This window comes from Pan troglodytes, chromosome 13 (assembly GCF_028858775.2).
Source record: "Pan troglodytes isolate AG18354 chromosome 13, NHGRI_mPanTro3-v2.0_pri, whole genome shotgun sequence".
In the NCBI taxonomy this organism is placed as follows: domain Eukaryota; kingdom Metazoa; phylum Chordata; class Mammalia; order Primates; family Hominidae; genus Pan; species Pan troglodytes.
This window is the reverse complement of record NC_072411.2, coordinates 35,164,261-35,184,829: the sequence shown is the minus strand read 5'-3', so window position 1 is coordinate 35,184,829 and position 20,569 is coordinate 35,164,261. Positions and strand designations below refer to the sequence as shown.

Here is a 20,569-nt window from a genome sequence, read left to right as displayed (position 1 = left end):
CATTTGACCCAGCCATCCCATTACTGGGTATATACCCAAAGGATTATAAATCATGCTGCTATAAAGACACATGCACACATATGTTTATTGAGGCACTATTCACAATAGCAAAGACTTGGAACCAACCCAAATGTCCAACAACGATAGATTGGATTAAGAAAATGTGGCACATATACACCATGGAATACTATGCAGCCATAAAAAATGAAGAGTTCATGTCCTTTGTAGGGACATGGATGAAACTGGAAACCATCATTCTCAGCAAACTATCACAAGGACAAAAAACCAAACACCGCATGTTCTCAGTCATAGGTGGGAATTGAACAATGAGAACACATGGACACAGGAAGGGGAACATCACACTCCGGGGACTGTTGTGGGGTGGGGGGAGGGGGGAGGGATAACATTAGGAGATATACCTAATGCTAAATGACGAGTTAATGGGTGCAGCACACCAGCATGGCACATGTATACATATGTAACAAACCTGCACATTGTGCACATGTACCCTAAAACTTAAAGTATAATAAAAAAAAAAAAAGGCCAGCCAAAAGGATGAGATTTCAGTGGTCCTCGCAATCCTATTTTAAGACAAAGAGAGAGTATGTGACTCTAATGATTCTATAAACTCTTCCTCATTGCTTAGAGGAAACACTAAGGAGTAATAAAAAAAAAATCAGTGATTTTCTGTCCTTAAAAAGATATCACTAGAACACTTGAATGTGGCCAGGCGCAGTGGTTCACACCTGTAATTCCAGGACTTTGGAAGGCTGAGGTGGGCGGATCATTTGAGGTCAGGAATTCAAGACCAGCCTGGCCAACATGGCAAAGCCCCATCTCTACTAAAAACACAAAAATTAGCCGGGCATGATGGCAGGTGCCTGTATTCCCAGCTACTCGGGAGGCTGAGGCAGGAGAATCCCTTGAACCCAGGAGGTGGAGTCTGCAGTGAGCCGAGATTGCGCCACTGCACTCCAGCCTCGGCAACAAAGCAAGATTCCATTACAAAAAAAAAAAAAAAAAAAAAAAAAAAAAAAGAGAAAGAGATCACTAGAATCTCTCTTTCAAAGAATTTGAAAGGAAGATTCTGAAAAAGTAGCTCCTAGATTTAATTCTAGCAGTTGGAATCTTTCAGTTTCCAATTATAGTTAATATGAGGGTAGGTGATGGTTCAAACTATTATGTTAAAATCCCTTCAATTCCATGGGAGGAATCCCCCAGAAAATTGTGCATTTACAGCCTTGGGACCAGATATAGGCACCTTGTGAAGGACAATCTGCATTCATTTCTATACTTCACCATTTATAAAATCAGGAAAATAATTTGTTTCACTTTTCTCTCCTGAGATTATCCCAGGCAGTATCCATGTTTGAGAAGTTGCCCTAAAATCGTCATGAGAAAACTGTGTGGGTCTTGTCTTTAACTTTTCACCAGGATTTGGAGAACACTGTGACTGGTGATAAATAATATAGCTTTGTCATTATGAAGTTTTTATAATGACAGCTTAATTTTTAGATGTGTTGCAGGGAGAGAACAAACACAGTTGAGCCTCCAGATAATTTACCTCATTATGGCCAATACTGTGTATGTGCTTCAACTTTGGTGTAGGAGTTCATGGAGGAACAGGACAAGAAGGATGGATGACTCCTGTGTGGTCAGCATTATAATTTAACACCCTGTTCAACTCCTCAAGTCCATGATAATACACAGGTGCTATAGAAATGCACCAATCAATACTTTAATAAATGCATGTCCCACCCCTCATAGGCTATTACTTATATCACCTTATGCTCGATTTTTCATTCAGTTTGATGGCAACTCTCCCTTTGTGTCTCCTAACCAACTTAAAATAATAGATCCACCCCTCCAAAGTGAATTTAAAACAAGCACTGCTTGGTAATATTGGTTGTTTTAATGGCACAGGATAGGAGGAGGCAGATCTTGCTCTCTTTGCACTGTCTAATTGAGATGTCTCTATATTCAAGCTATTGATTTAGGTGGCAGGAGACACATGGCATAGTAAATTATATTCATATGATGCTGGGTCTTCTGCTGTAAATCAGATGCCAATCCCGTACAGATTTAAGTTACACAAGAGCCAAGACTACATCCTAGGCTGAAAGAGAAGATAATTATGTGTACAATAAGTAGTGGTTGGTTTTTACATACTTCTTTTGTGAAGGACTTTTATCCTATTATAATTAGTTTTCTCATGTAAAGTGTCATTGAAACTGAAAAGTTCAAGTCCAGTTACAGCCAGAGAACTAATGTAAATCAGTAAAAGACATGGAGGGGAAAAGCATATGTAACAGATAATTACACAATAATTTGAGTAGACCTACTGAACCATTTCTGACGGCCTTTCACAGTTTAAACTTTGGTTTTTAAGATATTTCTAATTATGTTTAAATAATCTTATTAAGTCTTTGAAAAATTCTCAATATTATAGAATAAGCCTTAATTGCATCACCCTTGGACGGGGTCAGCATCCAATATGGTCATCTAAATAATTTCCATAATATAAATTATTCTGTTGAATTAGAAACCTTTATATTCATAATTTTCTTCTTTTTTTCTCTTGGGTCAATGAGTTCATTTTGTGCATGATGATATCTGGGATGTGAAATTACTTTTGAACATTGTTCATGGGCTGAGGTTACTTTTAAAAACTAAGCTAATAACCACTTTCTCAAAGAATGTGATATGGCTTATAATAAAAGGTAGATTTACAATAGGGTTGATAAAATAAAACAAAATAAAGGTCATGAAAGGAGAATGTGGCAAGTTATCACCTTCACATAGCCCAACAAGTTTCCTGAGTATGAGCATGTAATTTAGCTCTAAGATTCCTGGCAGACAAGATCAAAAGAAAAAAAAAACAAGTAATATGTAATTATTATCTCATGGCCAAAGGCTACTACTCCTTAAAGAGAGGAATATTATCTCTGTTAATAAATTCGTAATAGAATGTATCACATAGAACACTTTATAGAAGACACTGAAGGATACAGTAGACGTGGCCCAAAATGGTGCAAATTAGGATTAATTCTTGCAAGGGCTGCTGCTTTCACTATGTCACTTATATCTGGAAAGTTAAGCTGTTTTTCAATTTCCTAATATATGGAATAAGAATGCTGGGTCATGTCTAAGAGATCACAAGTGAAATAGGAACTACTCCAGTACTCTGGTGCTTAAAGTTCTCAGGGCAACCATTCTACTTCAGATTCATGGGAATCTCCAGATATATACATGTGCTTTTCTAATACTATGAATGTGGGAAACAGAGGCATAAGATGCTGACGCCTGGCCCGGGCTGGGTGACGTGTTTTATTGGTATGTTTGATGGCCTTGTAGGCATGGGAGCCTCTAAACAGTAGTTATGGGATTCCCAGTCTCAGCTTCAGTAACAAGGTGAGTCAATGGAGGGAGAAGCGGAGAATGAAGTTAGATGCTGGGACAGTTAGGTACACGTGGGAAGTAGAGTTCAGGTGTCAGGATGAGTGATTCAGGAGAGGTGGTCCGTGGCTTAATTTTATGCAGTTTCAGCTGTGTGATAAGCCTGACGGCTTGAAGGCACCAGGCAAGCCTGAACATTTGTGATTGTCTCTGTTAATGAGTAATGGGATCGCTGAGGTGATAAAAATCTATACAAATGCTTGAATGAGTAGTTTATTTTTTATATCACCACCAAACCTTCAGCCACAATCTGTTCTTCCCTCTTGACCTCTGATTAGGCTATAATGATCAGAAATGGTCCAAATTTTGGCAATAAAAAAAATTGGATATGCCACCAGAGGTTACCTAATCAGCTATAAGCTCATACATCAGAAATTGCCTGCAATGAGGGTGATTCAGACAGGCATAACAAACTTGGTTCAGACCATTTACATTCTTTAATGTAAATATGGATAACACAAGGTACTTGCAAATTAAGCCTTCACAGTTGAGAGAGCACTTCAATAAGGTAGTAGTTAGAGGCAGGTGGTGATATCTTAGGGCTGCCACTTTATCTTATTATTTGGCAATATACATCAAAGGTGCTTTCCAGATGTGAAAGTGATTGTTTAACCCATTGTCTGTGTGGCTGGGCATACTTTATGAGGGATTAGCTTTGTAACTATCTAAAATTCCAAATTCTTCCCACCCTCCCCACTCCTCTAACCGCTTGTTTGAATTGTGATTGTCCAGACAGCCAAGGTGAATGCTGTAGATGAGACTATGGAACTGTCTTCCCTTGTATGTAAAGACAATCACTGTTTGGACCCCTGGATTTATTATCCATGTTGAGGTAATGAAGTGTTTGTGTATCAGTTAGATTCACCTAGAGGAGCACTTTGAGGAATATTGTCTCCAAGTTAGGGTGGGGTACGTTGAGTTGAAATAACAGTGATTTACAAAAAAAAAAAAAAAAAAAGGTAGAGTAATGGGATCACTTAGGTGATAAAGTGAGGAGATAAGCAACTCTACAGAGTACCGATTTCATATATGTAATTGTGCATATCATGCATGATTTGCAAAGGTATCTCTGTTGGTCCCTTTGGAAATAATCAACTTGTAGATGATGATGATTATTATTATTATTGAGACAGGGTCTGGCTCAGGTTCCCCAGGCTGGAGTGCAGTGGTGCAGCCTCACCTCGCTGCAGTCTACACCTCCTGGGCTCAAACCATCCTCACACCTCAGCCTCCCAAGTAGCTGGGACTACAGGTGCGTGTCACCACGCCTGGCTAATTTTTGTAATTGTGGTAGATGGAGTTTTAGCATGTTTCCCAGGCTGGTCTCAAACTCCTGGGCTCAAGTGATCTTCACACCTCAGTCTCCCAAAGTGCTGGTGAGCCACCATGCCAGGCCCAGTTTGTAGATTAGTAATGAAAGCTGCTGTTTTCAACAGGAAACAAACACTTTTATTGTGTGCCTAGTAACACTGTTTATGCCCTCAAGAAAAAGTAGAATTTAGATAGAGAAGTCTTACGTACATATATGAACAAAACACCGTATTTATAGCTTAGCTGTAAATAAAGAGGACTTCTGTCCAGATTCAGAACAGCCAGACTTCATACTTGTTAATGATTTATTATGCTGAGGCATGAATAGTCAGATGAAATTAATGATTGCATAGTGACAACAGTAATACTACACATTTTATTGTGTCACAGCTCTGTGCTGCAGCGTGTTTGAAGATTTAAATTAAAATTGATCTGGCAGATTTAGCACCTGGCAGACATAATTTGTAAACATTCTTAGCAAACCATATTACAACCCAAATATCAGGAATAAAGATACTTGATTTCAGGCCTCTTCAGCCTTGAAATGTTCCTTGTGTGTTTACACCAGTCATTGTACCTCTAAATAAGGGGGAATAATTAAGGTTTGCCACCCATATTTGACCAGGATAGTTAAAAATCACCCACATGGAACTCAAGCTTTCACTCCCTACCTTCAGGATTTCTCTGCACCTGTTCCGACCTTCTCCCCTGGCACCGTCATCCACAGCCTTGAAGCTATTTCTTTACTTACTGTAATGGGGATTCTCCTATCACAGTTGATTGCTGTGCTTAAGTGCAGTCTGCTGCATGCTGAACTTCAAGGAGTCGTAAATGGAGATGGTTTTACCGCTTAACTCATTCATTCGTTGCTGTTCACATTATCGGCTCTCAGAGACTTTATGGAATCCTAGGGTTCATTTTCTGCTGCCCATTTGGAAGCTGTAGGCACCTGGCATAGAAGTGTGTGTTGAAGAGGATAATATGCCCTTAAATGTTCTACCCATGTACTCCCTTCTGCTTCTATATCTGTCTGGTACATTAAAAGAACATTTTCTCTGCATCTTTAGAAGGAGGAAAATGTAACAAGATGAGAAAAGCTGTCAATTGACCTTTGGACAGGCATCAGCACAGAGCTCTTCTCCTCCTCTTCTGCACTTGTTCCCATGTCTGACTGTTCGTCAACTTTGACCTGTCTCAGAGGCCGGCTCTCCTGAGTGCCTTGTTCCTCCTGATGAATACAGAAGGCAATTTTCTGTTGATTTGGGATTGCTATTTCCACATCATCAGCAGTATTTCTGCCTGAGACTTTTCATAAAAATTGGGGCCTCTCATCTGCTGCTCTGTGTGAGTCCACCAGAAGTTGAAGATGGTAAAGCAACATTGGTTCAAGGATAAATTTTCTTCAAATTACAGCAGATGGAAGAAAAGATTTTAAATGACCTCTTTTAAAATGTCTGGATAACATAATATGGATCATATTTTGGTGTCAGAAGTTTGTATCTTAGCGATCTAGCATGTAAGCTCTCCCTTAAGCAATGCAAAGGAAAGCCAAAACCAATTATGTAGCAAAGTGGAAAGAAAGGCTGTTTTCGGCTCCTTGGGCAAATACTAACTTACTGAAAGCTGAACATTACTTTATTGTTTTGTATCTCTCTTTCTGCCTAATAAATGATGAAAATGGTCACATGTTTCTTCTTAAATATTTTTAAAGAGGTATATGTTTTTGAGTAGACAACGTGAAAGTCATGTTGCCTATTATTCATCCCTGTAGAGAAAACAGTATTAACACAGAGTATAGTTCCAATTTCATTGCAAAGAGCACTATCCTATTTAATGGGTTGTCCAGGACCTGGTGTCAGTGTACCTCTAAGTAGCTTAATAACTCTGGTTAAGTAATTTGACCCTTTTTGGTCTCAATTTGCTCATCTGTAAAATGAGTAAATTCAATTGCATTATAGTTTTATAATGCTTTTTATGCTTTTTAAAAGGCCCTGCATTAGAAATGAAATGTACTTACTTATTGGGTGAAGTAATAATTTCTCATTTGTAACCAGGCCTTCTTGAAGATTCTAACAATGAGTTTTATGTGGAGGTCTTGGAGGAGACTGTCTTATTGTCCATGCTGTAATCACAGGGAGGCTCTGTGGGACTGGGTTTTGGCCATGTCTGTTTTGGTTACTTGACTCTGGAGAAGTTGAGATTAGAAAACTGCCGAGCCTAGATGAAACATTTCTGTTGGGAACAGCCAAAATTAAATACTGGGAACTTGGCTGGCAAAAGGAAGTTAAGATACTCTGCTGTGAACATATAACCAAGATTGCTCTTGGCTCTGATGTTGTCCACTTTAGGATTTATTTGAACTGGTTTGGTAAAAAGCCTAAACAGAGGTAACTTTATGACAACCAGAATTGTTTTCACTTTTTAACAATTTCTCTGAAGAAAGAGCCATCAATAAAAATACCAATGATTTAGTCTCTCCTCTAAATATGTTTTAATAACATATTATAACTTCTGATACATTACTGTCCCTACTCCAACACATTTTTTCCTTTAAGAAAATGTGTGAGATATAGAATAATGTTTTAAAACTGAAAACTAAATTGATTTCTACTTTCAATAATAAATGCTTTATTTTTTGGTGCAGTTTATAGAAAATCCACTTTTCTTATGTTTATAGTTTAGATAAGTTTGGACAATCATTGACCCTCATGAAACTACCACCACAACTAAAATACAGAATATTTTCATGTCCTGGACCAGTTCTCTCCCTCCCTCTTTGTTCTCATTTCCCTCCCAAGCCCCTGGTAACTACTAGTCTTATTTCTCTCCTTATAATTTTGCCTTTTCCAGAAAGGCTTATAAATGACGAAGTCATAAAGTATGGAACTTTTTGGTCTGGCTTCTTTGACTTTGTGTGATTCTTTTTTGATGTGTCCATGTTTTTGCAAAAATCAGTAGTTCATTTTCTTATTCGTGAATAGTGTTCTGTTATGTAGATATACTACTATTTGTTTATTCATTCACCTGTTGATAGACATTTGGATTCCCTCCCGTTTTGAGTGAATGTGATTAAAGCTGCTATCAACATTCATGTCCAGGTCTTAGAGTGTTTACCTTTTGGGCAGATAACTAGGGTGGGACCACAGAGCCATATAGTAAGCATTTGTTTAATTCCATAAGGAACTGCCAAACTGTTTTCCAAATTATCTGTGCCTTTTTGCATTTCTACTAGCAATGTAGCAATGTATAGGAGTTCTAGTTGCTTCATATCCATACATGCTTCTTCAAAAACAAAACCTAGACAAAGGAAACCACACAAAATAAATAAATGTCTGGCTTAAGGAATAATTCTGAGGTGAATGGCTTTGTAACCAACACTAGGTCAAGAAAGGAGACTCTGCCGGCCACCCAGAATCCCATCTGGGTACCTCTTCTCAGCCTCAACCTTTATCTTTTTCCAATAAGCTATTAGTGTGACCTTATAGCAATAACCCTCCTGTGTTTTTAATAGTTTCATCATTTAATGTGCATTCCCAGACCCTTCAGTTTAGTCTTGTGCATCTGTTAAAAAAACAACTGGATATAAATCTTTTAAGTTTCTTTGAACCTACAGGTTACTGTCCATCCCTTCCTTTTCCTTCATATTTTATGCGTTAAAGACCTAGAATATTGGACCTGTAGAGTTTCCTACAGACTAAGTTTTGTTGATTACCGTACTTGGGACTGGGCACCATGTTTTTCTGGCATCGGTATTTTCTACAAATTGGCAGCTATTTTCATACATTGCTCCTAATAATGATCTAAATAAAGAGTTAAAGATCGCTGCCTATCCAAGGGACAGATACTGTTTGTTCCCCTGTTCCTCTCTTATACTATCACCAATAACCTTTGCCATCATAAGCATTAAAAAAAAATATTTGTTGATTGAAGAATGAATGAATGAATATCTTCACTAAAATAGAAAGATGCAGCCAGAATTCTGCTAGACTTAGGTTAAGCATATAGAAGAATTTTACAGATAGTGTGTTTATGACAGAAATTTGCTTCCAAGGGAGGTTGTAGAATGGCCATTTCTGGGGATCTTTAAAATTTTGATAATAGTCATCATTCTTAGAGTTATAAACTGTGATGGCCTGGGAGGATGAAGACCTGATTTCTCATCTCTGGGCTTCTGTGATGGAGTGCTCACCTATAAAAGATGAGTTGCCTGTTTCAGAATACTCTTTGCAGAATTCTTTCTGCAGGGCACTAAATGGAATTTGGTGAATTGAAAGTTTACTTCCCATAAGCTAAAGTTTACTTTCCGAGAGTGTTTTATGGCTCTCAGATAACATTTATACCAATCTCTCTAAGGTTTGCATATGGGGCAGAGGCAGAGGCAGCAGTCCCAGTAGTATAGATTGTTGTTCTGATTACCTTTATGGTCCATAGGCAGTGCATTTAATGAACACTGTTCCCACATAGTATAAGTCTAAGTGCTAACTGTAAACAGTTGGAACCATTCTTTGGGATCCTTTATTTAATTCGTGAGAAATAATTCTGTTAAGATGGTCCTTGTTTATAAATGTCTACATCTGTTGCTAACAAACAACCTCAAGCTTTTAAGAATGTTTCTTGAGAATGAAGCAGAGAATTAGCTATGCTGAAGCTATGGGGTTCTGACAAAAGAAATGTGTTGTAGTTTTCATTAAACTGTGTTTCAGAATTCTTTGCAGATTTCCCCTGACCAAAGGTTTTCACCTGTCATTTGCAGGAGTAACAACTGACAGCATGCATTTTCTCAAGACAGAAATATACATTTCTTTTTCCTTGTTTATTTTCTGTAACTGCTTTAAGCAGTTGTGTTTTATAATAAGCATTTTAATTAATATTGATATCCCCATGGTTACAGAAATGACAGTACTTTTTACTTTTATGTTTTATCATTTCCAAAATCATTCCCTATGTTATTTCATTCATTTCTCATTATAACCTTACATATGATAGGGAGAGCATATTACATGATATTGAATCATATATATTAATAATAATAAATATTATATTGAAGCTTAAAAATGAGGTAACTTGCTTATGATCACATGGCTATGTGGACCCCAACCCGGAACCCAGGGCTTCTGACTTCTGGGCACACACTCTTTCTGCTCCATCATTTATTTGTTTTGTAGTTTATAATCTGTAATGGAAAGTGGAGGTTTTTAAAATTTATTGATAGATAATAGATGTACATAATTTTGGAGTACAAGTGATATTTTAATACATTCGTATAATTTGAAAATAGGAAATTACTGGTATTGGGATTTCCACCACCTTAAATATTTATCTTTTGCTAGAAACATTCAAATTATTCTCTTCTAGCTATTTTGAAATATACAATAGATTGTTTTAAACTATATTTACCCTACTGATCTAAGCACTTGTATTTCATGCAGAATTCAGCCTTGCTCATAGATTGACATGCTCTGCCACTTACACAATTTCTTGAACTTAATTATTATCACCCTGCTGAGATTGTACCTAAGAGTCTCTTGGGCCAGAGGGATAGATACAATTATATCAAATTAAAAGACAAACTGGGCCAGGCGTGGTGGCTCACATCTGTAATCCCAGCACTTTGGGAGGCCGAGACGAGTGGAATACCTGAGGTCAGGAGTTTGAGACTAGCCTGACCTACATGGTGAAACCCCATCTCTACTAAAAACTACAAAAATTAGCTGGCATAGTGGCAGTCACCTGTAATTCCAGCTACTCAGGAGGCCGAGGCAGGAGAAGAATCACTTGAACCCAGGAGGCGGAGGTTGCAGTGAGCTGAGATTGCACCATTGCACTCCAGCCTGGGCAACAGAGGGAGACTGTCTCAAAAACAAACAAACAAACAACAACAACAAAAAACTGGGCAACCACCATTTTTCTGTTTCAAAGTTTGTAAGGAAGGTTGAATGTTTATGTCATTAGTGCCTCTTTTATGGTCTCTGCTTGCTTAGTGTATTTTCCCATTTCATTTTCAAACCACTCTTGCTGAAGATTGAGTCAGTGTTTCCAAATACATAGACCACTATCAAGTTATAATTGCATTTATGACATAGACTGTGTAGCCATTTAATTTAGCTAAGATGGCCCAAATTTTCCCTTTGCTGTTGGCTTGGACAATATGTGTTTAGCTAACAAAATCCAGCTCCAAATTCACCATCTCCCTGATGCCTTTTATAATATTCTACTTTACTTACTTGATTACAGACTTTTATCACAAAATTATATTTTTTTCTTGCTGGCATTTTGCAGCTGCATATTATATCTTCCCTTTGTAAAATGTAAGCTGCTTATGATTTTAGCCTGGCACATAGTAGGTGCACAATAAATGGTGAAGTAAATGAATAAAGTATTATTTCTGATAGACCATGCTGCTGTTTGAATATACCATTTAATAACCCTCACTGTGGATGGTATTTGGCCAACCTGCTCCATCATATTGAGATTAAAAAAAAATCTAATTTATATTATTTCTATTGAATTTTAAAATAAAATTGCCACTTAGATAATATTGTATAAAGAATACTTTTTTTTGCAGATACTACTAAACCCGAAGTATGATAATTAAAAAAAAATTGGTTTGGCTCTATGCTAAGCAAGGTGTGGAGACACAGAAATAAGTAAGCCATATCCCCTGTTGCCAAGGATCGTAGGGTAAAAAAAGAGTTACATGTGAAAATAACTAAGGTTAGGATCAAATATTTGCTATAAGACAGGGAGAAAAAAATGATAGATGAAAAACTCTGCCAGCCAGAAATGGATTCATTTGAGATGAGTATTGAAGCATGTGCAGGTGAAGAGGGTTTAATAGAGAACTGAAGGAAGGGCATTTTAGGTTCAGAGAACAGAATACAAAGACACACCTGATGGTATGGGTACTCACAATGCATGTTGCCGGAACTCAGTTCCTTGAAGGCCCTTATCTCAGCAAACTCAGCTTGGAATCTGCCTGCATCATTCTCTTGCATCTTGGGCAGTGGAAGAATGCCCGACCTACCTTTGCAGTGTGAGTCTTATGAATATCTCAATCACGAAGTCAATCTTACTTTGAACTCTTTTCCTGAAGCGGTCACCTTTGATGTCACCTTTGATGACAGAAAAGTGGTCACCTTTGATGTCAGAAACACTTTAAAAATCGATTTCTGTTCCCTCAGCAATTCACATTATTGTCAAGAGAGTCCCCAGTGAAGTAGTAATATATTTAGTGTACTTCCAATATGCATGACACATAGAACACTTAAAAGTCTATTGCCTTTTCAGAAACAATCACCAAAGCACATGACATGTTATCCGGAAATATCCTACAGGTCTAATAGATTGGAATGACTATGAGAGTCTGCAGACCCAGACTTTCTAAGCAGCCTCTCTTGAGTAAAGAATTGAGTAGTGGGGTAGTAAGGCTGTAGTTACCGTCTCAGGGCACCCAAACCCCAGTTCAGGAAAGGCCAGGACCTTGGAGATTACACTGACAGTGAGAACATCCATCATTTAATAAAATCCAGAGAGGCGAAGGACTAAGTCTCAGAGCGTGAGGAAAGAACTCTTAGATGTGAAAAGCAGCAACTTGAAAGTAATATGAAATATGTGAGATTCGAACAGTTATCTCATTTATTTTTTATTAACACTTAAGGAGAATTACCAAGTGCCAGTACTATTTTAGGTACCAGGGTTATAACAGTGAAATGAAACAAATAAGCATCCCTTCCTTTTAGACGAACTATAATATTACATGTAATTTCATTCTTAAAACAGTCCTCTATGGAATATATTCTTAGCCTCTCTCCTTTACAGATGAGGAAACTGAGGCTCCCATGAGTTAAATAACTTGCCCATCTTCATACTGCTTGGATGTATCGTAGCTGTTGTATGAACTCAGATACCCTAGGTCTTAACCATTATTCATACTGTCTTCTATTTATGTTGCCTGCAAAAGAACAAGTGAGCTAATATTATTGAGCATTGGCCTTGTACCAGTTGTGTTTCTGCATGCTTTAAACAAATAGTCTTATTGATTATAGACCAGTGAGGAACTATTAGCATCCATATTTGATAAGAAAATAAAGCCCAGAAAGGTTAAGCAATTTGCAAAGGCCACACAGCCACTAATGGCTGAATCAGGATTTAAGTCAGGTCTGTCTGTCCCTTAAGGATTCTCTTCCTGTTGTACACTACAAAAATTAATATATGTTAAGCTTCTCAAAAATTTAGTGTTTGCATCAATGCAATATTTATGTTTGGAGCAAGTATATAGTTTTAGATATATACCATTTTACTAAAGTTTTTTCTTCCAGTGTCTTTGAGAATATATCAGTGTATTTATTAATTGCTTGAGGTATGTTCTGCATGACTGACAAATTTTTCTTATTTTGCATAAGTTACAAAAAATGTTAGACATACATATTCAAGTTCATTCTAAAACTTATAAAACTTCATAATAATTAAGTTCAGATATCAATATGCCCTTTTCCAGAATTACTTGATTAATGAACCCTTAACAATTGGAGAAATTGATCTTCAGTTAAATTTGAAGTGAATGGTAGATGTAAATATGGTGACTTAGAGAGTTCAACATCATTCCCATGGCACTACTTTACAAAAAATATTTATCTAGAGTTCCTCATTTTCAATATTTCAATCTTGTTTTCATGTAAAACAAAATAATCAATCACCGGAAAGAGCAAATTACCAATCTCCATACCAGGTTGAGAAGGGCGTGTGTGTGTGTGTGTGTGTGTGTGTGAACACTATATATATATATATATATATATACACACACACACACATATATACTTCAATTTACCTCCAGATAAATGGAATTTGTACACGTGTGTATGTCCACACACATGTAAACAAACATACAGAAAGAGATGTATTTGGAAGAATGATGTAAGTCTTAAGAAGTTGTTAACTTTAAATAGAAAGAGAGAAGATGGGATGGGACAAGAATAGAAGCTAAATTTCTCTCAATAAACCTTGTTTTGAGGATTTGACTTTATAAATACTTACATGTTTAATAAAATTGTAACATAACATCTAATTTTAAAATTCCCCCAGATTGAAAGCAAAACCAGTAAATCTAACTGCAATTGTGGTTGATGGCAAATCTACAGAGTGAACAATCATTTGAAGTGAATTGAAAACAGATGCTTGTACACTTGTAGTGGGATCCATATTCATGACAAAAAGAAATCCACAAAATATCGTTGCTTTTAGTGGTCATATTTTAAGAGGTAGTGTTGTTTTTGTCATAGCAGTCTGAGGCTGTTGTTAAAATGTCCAGGATCCAATTTGAAAAGTCTTCCACCAATCAAAAACAGCTCAATTCATGCATCAATAAGAATACTTACTGCAGTGTATTAAAGCATGTCAGCTTTTGTTTAAATCCTTTCACTTATAATAATACAAAACAACCCCAGGAAAACCTTTAGGGGATTCTAGGAAACCAACTTTTTATTTTCAAAATTGATAAGCAATGAGAAAGAAGCATTCTGTCTTTAAGACCTGTAACTAAATCATCCTCAGTGGAGAGAAGTTTCCCTTTGTAAGAAATTTTAGCTAATAAATGGAGAAAGAAGAATATAATTAGAAGCTATTTTGCAATTTTTAATGAAATAGTGCATCAGAAATAGTGCTAACATACCAGAGAGAGACATTTATACATCTTGTGTCTCTTGATGGAAATACCCAAAACTATCTATGAAGCAACTTTGCCAAAAAAATGAACCTTGAATCTCATCAAGCCTGTAGATACAATGAACAATTTATAGGAAACACTATAAGACTAAGTTCTGCAAAATCCAAACTATGGGAAATTCTACGGAACAAATGACCTGTTTTTTTCAACAAATAAAGTACAAGGAAGAAAAAAAGAGGTGGGGAGAAAACCTATAGATCAAGAATAGTGTCGTGAGACATTGGGTGAACCCTATTTGGATCCTGATTTGAAAATACTGCAAAAAAGAAAACAAATGAGACAATCTGAAGATATGGTTGGAATATTTGTCTACTCCCTGAATATTTGATATAGTTCATGTTTTTAGGTGTGATAACATATGGCTATGTTTTTTAAAAGACATATTTAAAAGACATACCTATCCATACTGACATAAATATGGCTGAAAAGATATGCTTGTGTGATGTAATTTAAATAATTTGGAGGGAGGATCTGGAGTTAATGTTGAAACTCAATTGGCTTTGAGTTGGTTATAATCAAGCATGTGAGCATTTCTTATACTGGAACCTTTACTTTTGCAGATGTTTGTAATGTTTTATGAAAATAAAAGAAGAGAATACCTTCAAGACATGCTGCTTTCTTATAGATTATTAGTTGCAATCTTAGTTTTGCTGAAGAAATTAACAGAACTTAATACAATTACTCTTATTTGGAAGTCTATAATTTTCTAAACCTAACTCTGATGCAGTCCTACTCCTAATATTTACAAGGCCTAGAACAAGAGTATATAAATGGCAGCCCACATTCTACGGGTCTAAATATATACAAGTTATAAACCAAGTCAGCAAAATAAAATGCCATGTAAAATGTGTTCTCCTTGATGAATGTATCTTCATCATGACCTGGAAGGCCGAATCAAGCATGGAATTCTCACAGTCCTTGGAGTTCCATTTTGGCCCATTTGGTACAGGGGCAGCCAGTTCCTAACACCCAGCTTGCAGCCCAGTGGTTTGGTTGGCTTTCTTCTCTCACCCCCAGCTCCATGTTCCCATTACCACTAAGGGCCTGGGGTGCACATGTGTGTACACTCTAGCTGTCATGTCTATACTCTGTCCACATCCCATGCCTGCTGCCAGCATTTGGCTACTTTTTGGATCTTGGGTGCGCACACATACCCAGCAGCTCCTGGAAGCAGGCTCGGGCCCATTTGGAAAGAAATTCCCGGTTCAGCATACCCTGAACATCATGAGGCAGAGGGGAGGCACAGACTCTGCATGGGCATAACCCCATGATGCAGGGAAACCCACACCTGGTGGAAGGGGATGGCTAGAGGAGGCTCGGAGTGAAGCCCCCTGAAGCTCAGGACCTGGAGCTTGGCATTTTGTGCCTAGGTATAAGAGAGACAGTACCGTTAGGTGAAAATTTCCAATTCTTACAAGAAACCCCTCCCTAATCGTGTTCACATGGTTTGACATTTTTAAATGCTTTTGACATTTGGCTTTTGCAAATATTAATAACAGTTTAGCTGATAGAAATATAAACTGAACGTTAGTTGTATAAAAATTGTATGCTCTCAAAATATATTTAGCAACTTCAAAAGATTTAGCTGCCCATCTGTTTTGTAGAATTAACACCAGCTTGAAACATATTCAAGAAAAAAAAAAAACTCCAATTGTGTAAACTATCCTTAGGGGAAGAGAGGATTCTGAGCGCCACCCAAGGTAGGGTCACTGTCCAAACACTTGGGCCCTATAACATATATGTAAGTGTGAGTGGCCGGAGCGACTGTTTTGACAAGTTGACAGAAAACTTCCCTAGAACACAAAGTTTCATCCCATGGAGCAGCTGGAAGCAGAATGCAGCAAGGAGAACTGCCCTGGCTGCCCTATGGCCTGTTATCTGGGGACACGTTTCATCGTATCCATTTGCTAAAAGTGTAAGGCCAGCAGAAGATTCCATGCACACATCTGGCCCTGGGTCATCTCTAATAGAAATAAGACAGTCAGCTATGAGACAGTCTGCTCCACCACGGTGACCTTGTGCCCCATTTAGTGGCATTTGGATATTTGTAGGAGGCAAATTATAGGGTAGTTCTGACAATAATTGTATATTAAACCAAATGGCTGCTCCTCATCTGTCTACATAAAGGCTTGGAAGGGTTTCCAATACTTCTGAGTCTTACTGCAGATGGCATTGCCATTCTTGTGAATGATAGTTGATGGTTTCAGCTGCAAGTTAACATTGGAAGTGTAGCTCCTAATTATACTGTTAACAGATATTTATAGTGGTTTTTGTTATGTTCCAGAGACATTGGAGGGTGTGTGTGATTGCAGGCCTCTGTATTGTCATGTAGTCCTTGTAGTTAACCAGTGAACAGCATACTTTTTTTTTTTAAGACGGAGTCTTACTCTGTTGCCCAGGCTGGAGTGCAGCGGTGCGATCTTGGCTCACTGCAAGCTCCGCCTCCCGGGTTCACGCTATTCTTCTGCCTCAGCCTCCCGAGTAGCCAGGACTACAGGCACATGCTGCCATACCCGGCTAATTTTTTGTATTTTTAGTAGAGACGGGGTTTCACAGTGTTAGCCAGGATGGTCTCGATCTCCTGACCTCGTGATCCACCCGCCTCGGCCTCCCAAAGTGCTGGGATTACAGGCGTGAGCCACCACACCATGCCTAGCATACCTATTTTAAAGATGAATAAACTGTGACTCAGAGGGCTAAGGTCATAAGACCAGTAAGAACTTCTGATGTATATTTTTCCAATTGTAAAGTTTCATGTTTTTTCTATATGTTGCACTGCCCTTGGTCTTCCCATTTTCTTCTACAGAGAATTTTGCATTTCTGTCTCCCAGCTGGATTTCTGTTTCAGTGACCTCTCATGTATTCCTTTAATTTACCTGGAATCTTAGTATCTATTGGCAGGGGCTATGGGCTGGGGGAGATTCTATTACTCATCCTGTGCTATGTCCCTTTCTTCCTAGAGTGAAAGTGTCAAGTGATTTTTTTCCACTAATTTATCTTTTACTTGTGGTCACTCTCTTGTGTTTTTCACTTAAGCAATCTGTTAGCCAAATGTTCATCACAGCCCAGTGTGAATGAGGCTCTTGAATGAAATTGGAAATGATTACAGTGAGGAAGAAACAGCTATCTGGATGTTGCCTACACCAAAAGGTACCCGGGCCCAGTCTGCTTAGGGTTATGCCGCTATGACAGAGAATGTTCTTGTTGCCATGAGAATCGTGGCAGAGGGCTATGAGAGAGGTGATGGTCACGGGTGTGTTTGTAGAGTGAGGTTCTACCTGTGCACATTCTACATGACCATCAGGAAGGCTCTGATCCCCACTGATTACATGTAAATGAGTTGATCTTGTTCACTGGTAATTCACAGGCATACTCTCATTCACCCCAAATGATGTGAATCTTCTTGTATCTCTCCATTGGTTCTGGGAATATAGTTGGTAGTCAGTAGTGCTTGTTGGCTGATCATTGAGATGCACAGTTATAGTAATTAGGTGTGGTTTTAGCCAAGGTGGCCTGGGGTTTGGTGAGGTCCTTTTTGAGATGGGTATATGGCAGGTCTACAGCAACAATCTGCTTTTAGAGGGTTCTTTGTCTACAGTAATAATCACAAATTCACCTTCGCTTAAATTGGTCAAAGCAGAAAATGTGTGGGAGAAGTCTTCTCTCTTTCCTCTTACGTGGTGTGTGTTATGGATGGAATTGTGTACCTCCAAAATTCAAATTTTGGACCCCTAACCCCTGATGTGACTGTATTTGGAGATGCACCCTTTAGGGAGGTAATTAAGGTTAAAGGAGGGCCTATAGATGGGACCTTAATCGGATAAGACTGATGGTGCCTTTGTAACAAGAGGTAGAGACACCAGAACACTATTTCTCTGTGGCCATGCAAATGAGAGGCCATGTGAGGACCCAGGGAGAAATTTACCATCTGTAAGCCAGGAAGAGAGGCTTCCCCAGATCCCAGCAACGACGGCACCTTGCTCTTAGGCATCCAGCCTCTAGAACTGTGAAAAAATAAACTTGTGTTGTTGAAGCCCCCCAGTCTGTGGTATTTTGTTATGGCAGCCTTAACTAACACAGCGTGTGAGAATACGGGGGCAAAGTTGTAACTCTGACTTTGTATTTCTATATGTGGCATGCTTCCTTGGGTTCACAAATGAGGAAAGCCATAGGTTATGTGTGATTTCCAGCATGTTACTTCATCTACTTTCTTCCACTCAAGAAAGCACACCAGGATGCATGTGAGTGAAGCTAAAATGATTTATCTGGAATGATATTCAGCTTTTTCTCGCCCTAACAGACAGATGCATTAGGTTTTTAAAATGCCGAAATACTTCCCTCCTGGTTGATGAAAACTTAGAATGTCCTAACTCTCCCTCCTCCCCAGTGTCCCCTGCACTAACAAATTCCTTCTGTGATACCGTGAACCTCACCACCATCTAGTACCTGAGACAGCAGCATCTTCTCAGGCCAGTGTCCTTTCTGATTAGTTGATGCCAGGCCCTACTAGTTGTAAATACTTTATTGCCCTTGCTGATTTTAGAAATAATCCAGGATCAGTTCTTTAAAGCAAGTCATTTGAAAACTTCAGGACTTTATTAGTAACAAATAACTACAGGCACTTTGCTATTGGATGCAAGTTGCAATACCACCATTGAGAACTTTTGCAGGAACCCGCAAAAGGAAATCGAGTCTGTAAATGAGAACATTTAAGCATGTATTAGACTGGCTTATAGACATATCCTGCAAGGCTGTGGCAGGGAGGGACTGTAGGAAACCTCTGTTGCTGCAAGGCTGGCAGATGATGAGTAATGTGCTTTGCTCTTTGATTGCATTTCTTCTTTTTCTCTGAAGCCTTCTTGTATCAAGTCCAAGGAAATGAGTAATTTGTGTCAGCTAGGAGCAAAATCAGAATAATTTATTTACTTGAATGCCCATGTTTCTGCATGTTTCTGCGATTACTTGGTACAATAATTGAATTTATGTTGCCATTATTTTTTCTGTGCTTCATTTTGGGACTTTCCCTAATGTATTTGAGTGGAAATGTTTTAATACTTGGTTTTACATAAGTTTTTTTTTTTTTTTCAGAAAAACTTGATCCCATTGGGAAATGCCTAATGAAATAAATTCTTGATACTTTTAATCCTCTTAATCATTTGAATTCAAAAGAATGGTTTATTTGAAAAAGCCTTTCAAAAAATATCAAACTCTAAATTACTATATTTTTTTGTATCACACAAGTAATGCTTAAATGAAACCTAGATTTTTAAGCTCTTATAAAAATTATAAATAAAATAGAGCAATGTCATGAATATAATACTTCCTAGTATTCTACTTCCTATATATCCTTCGGCAGTAACTATCAGACAGTCTTAATAGATCTCTTTACATTTGCAAGCCACATGGGAAATATAATTCTCATAACTCTCTTGAAGAAAGCATTACTGATTTAGTTAGTGGTAGAGAGTTGCTGATTCCTTGATTTATTATACTAATTTACAGTATTTTTGTTTTTCAGTAGTACATGTTATTTCCAGACTGCTTTGTAGAATCTTGTTTCTATATTCTGCAGCACGCATCACCTGATGTGAGTTCAAAGGTTTGACTATGTAGCCCTAAGATATATTACAATCAAGTAAGTGGTATCTTAATTCTATAAAGCACATTTATCCCAAGATGCTCAGGAAGCTTATATTGTTGTATAATTTGAGGCCTCATCGTACAGGCTGGGAAGTTTTTATATAATTTTAAGAAGGGCTTGGTGGAATTGCTTCTTTTACAAATTAGCCCGAGAGGGAATGGTTAGACCTTAACAAGATGTGGAAGAAGGAGAAAGAGTATAGGGTATATAAATATTATAGGCCCTTTATTCACAATAACTGGGATATGGAAACAACCTAAATTTCCAACAGTGTAAGAATGGGTAGAGAAAATATGTGTATACACACAGACACAATGGAATATTATCATTAAAAAAGAAGGAAATCCTCCCACTTGTGACAACATGGATGAGGCTAGAGGACTCTATGCTAAGTGAAATAATCCAGACACAGAAAGACATATACTGTATACCCTTACTTT

General features: G+C 37.8%; 1 protein-coding gene across 6 annotated transcripts in view; it reads left to right on the top strand.

Annotated features, from left to right (window-relative positions):
• NCKAP5 (NCK associated protein 5) overlaps positions 1-20,569 on the top strand; it is a 996,333-nt gene that overhangs the window by 540,046 nt on the left and 435,718 nt on the right. The window lies entirely within an intron of this gene.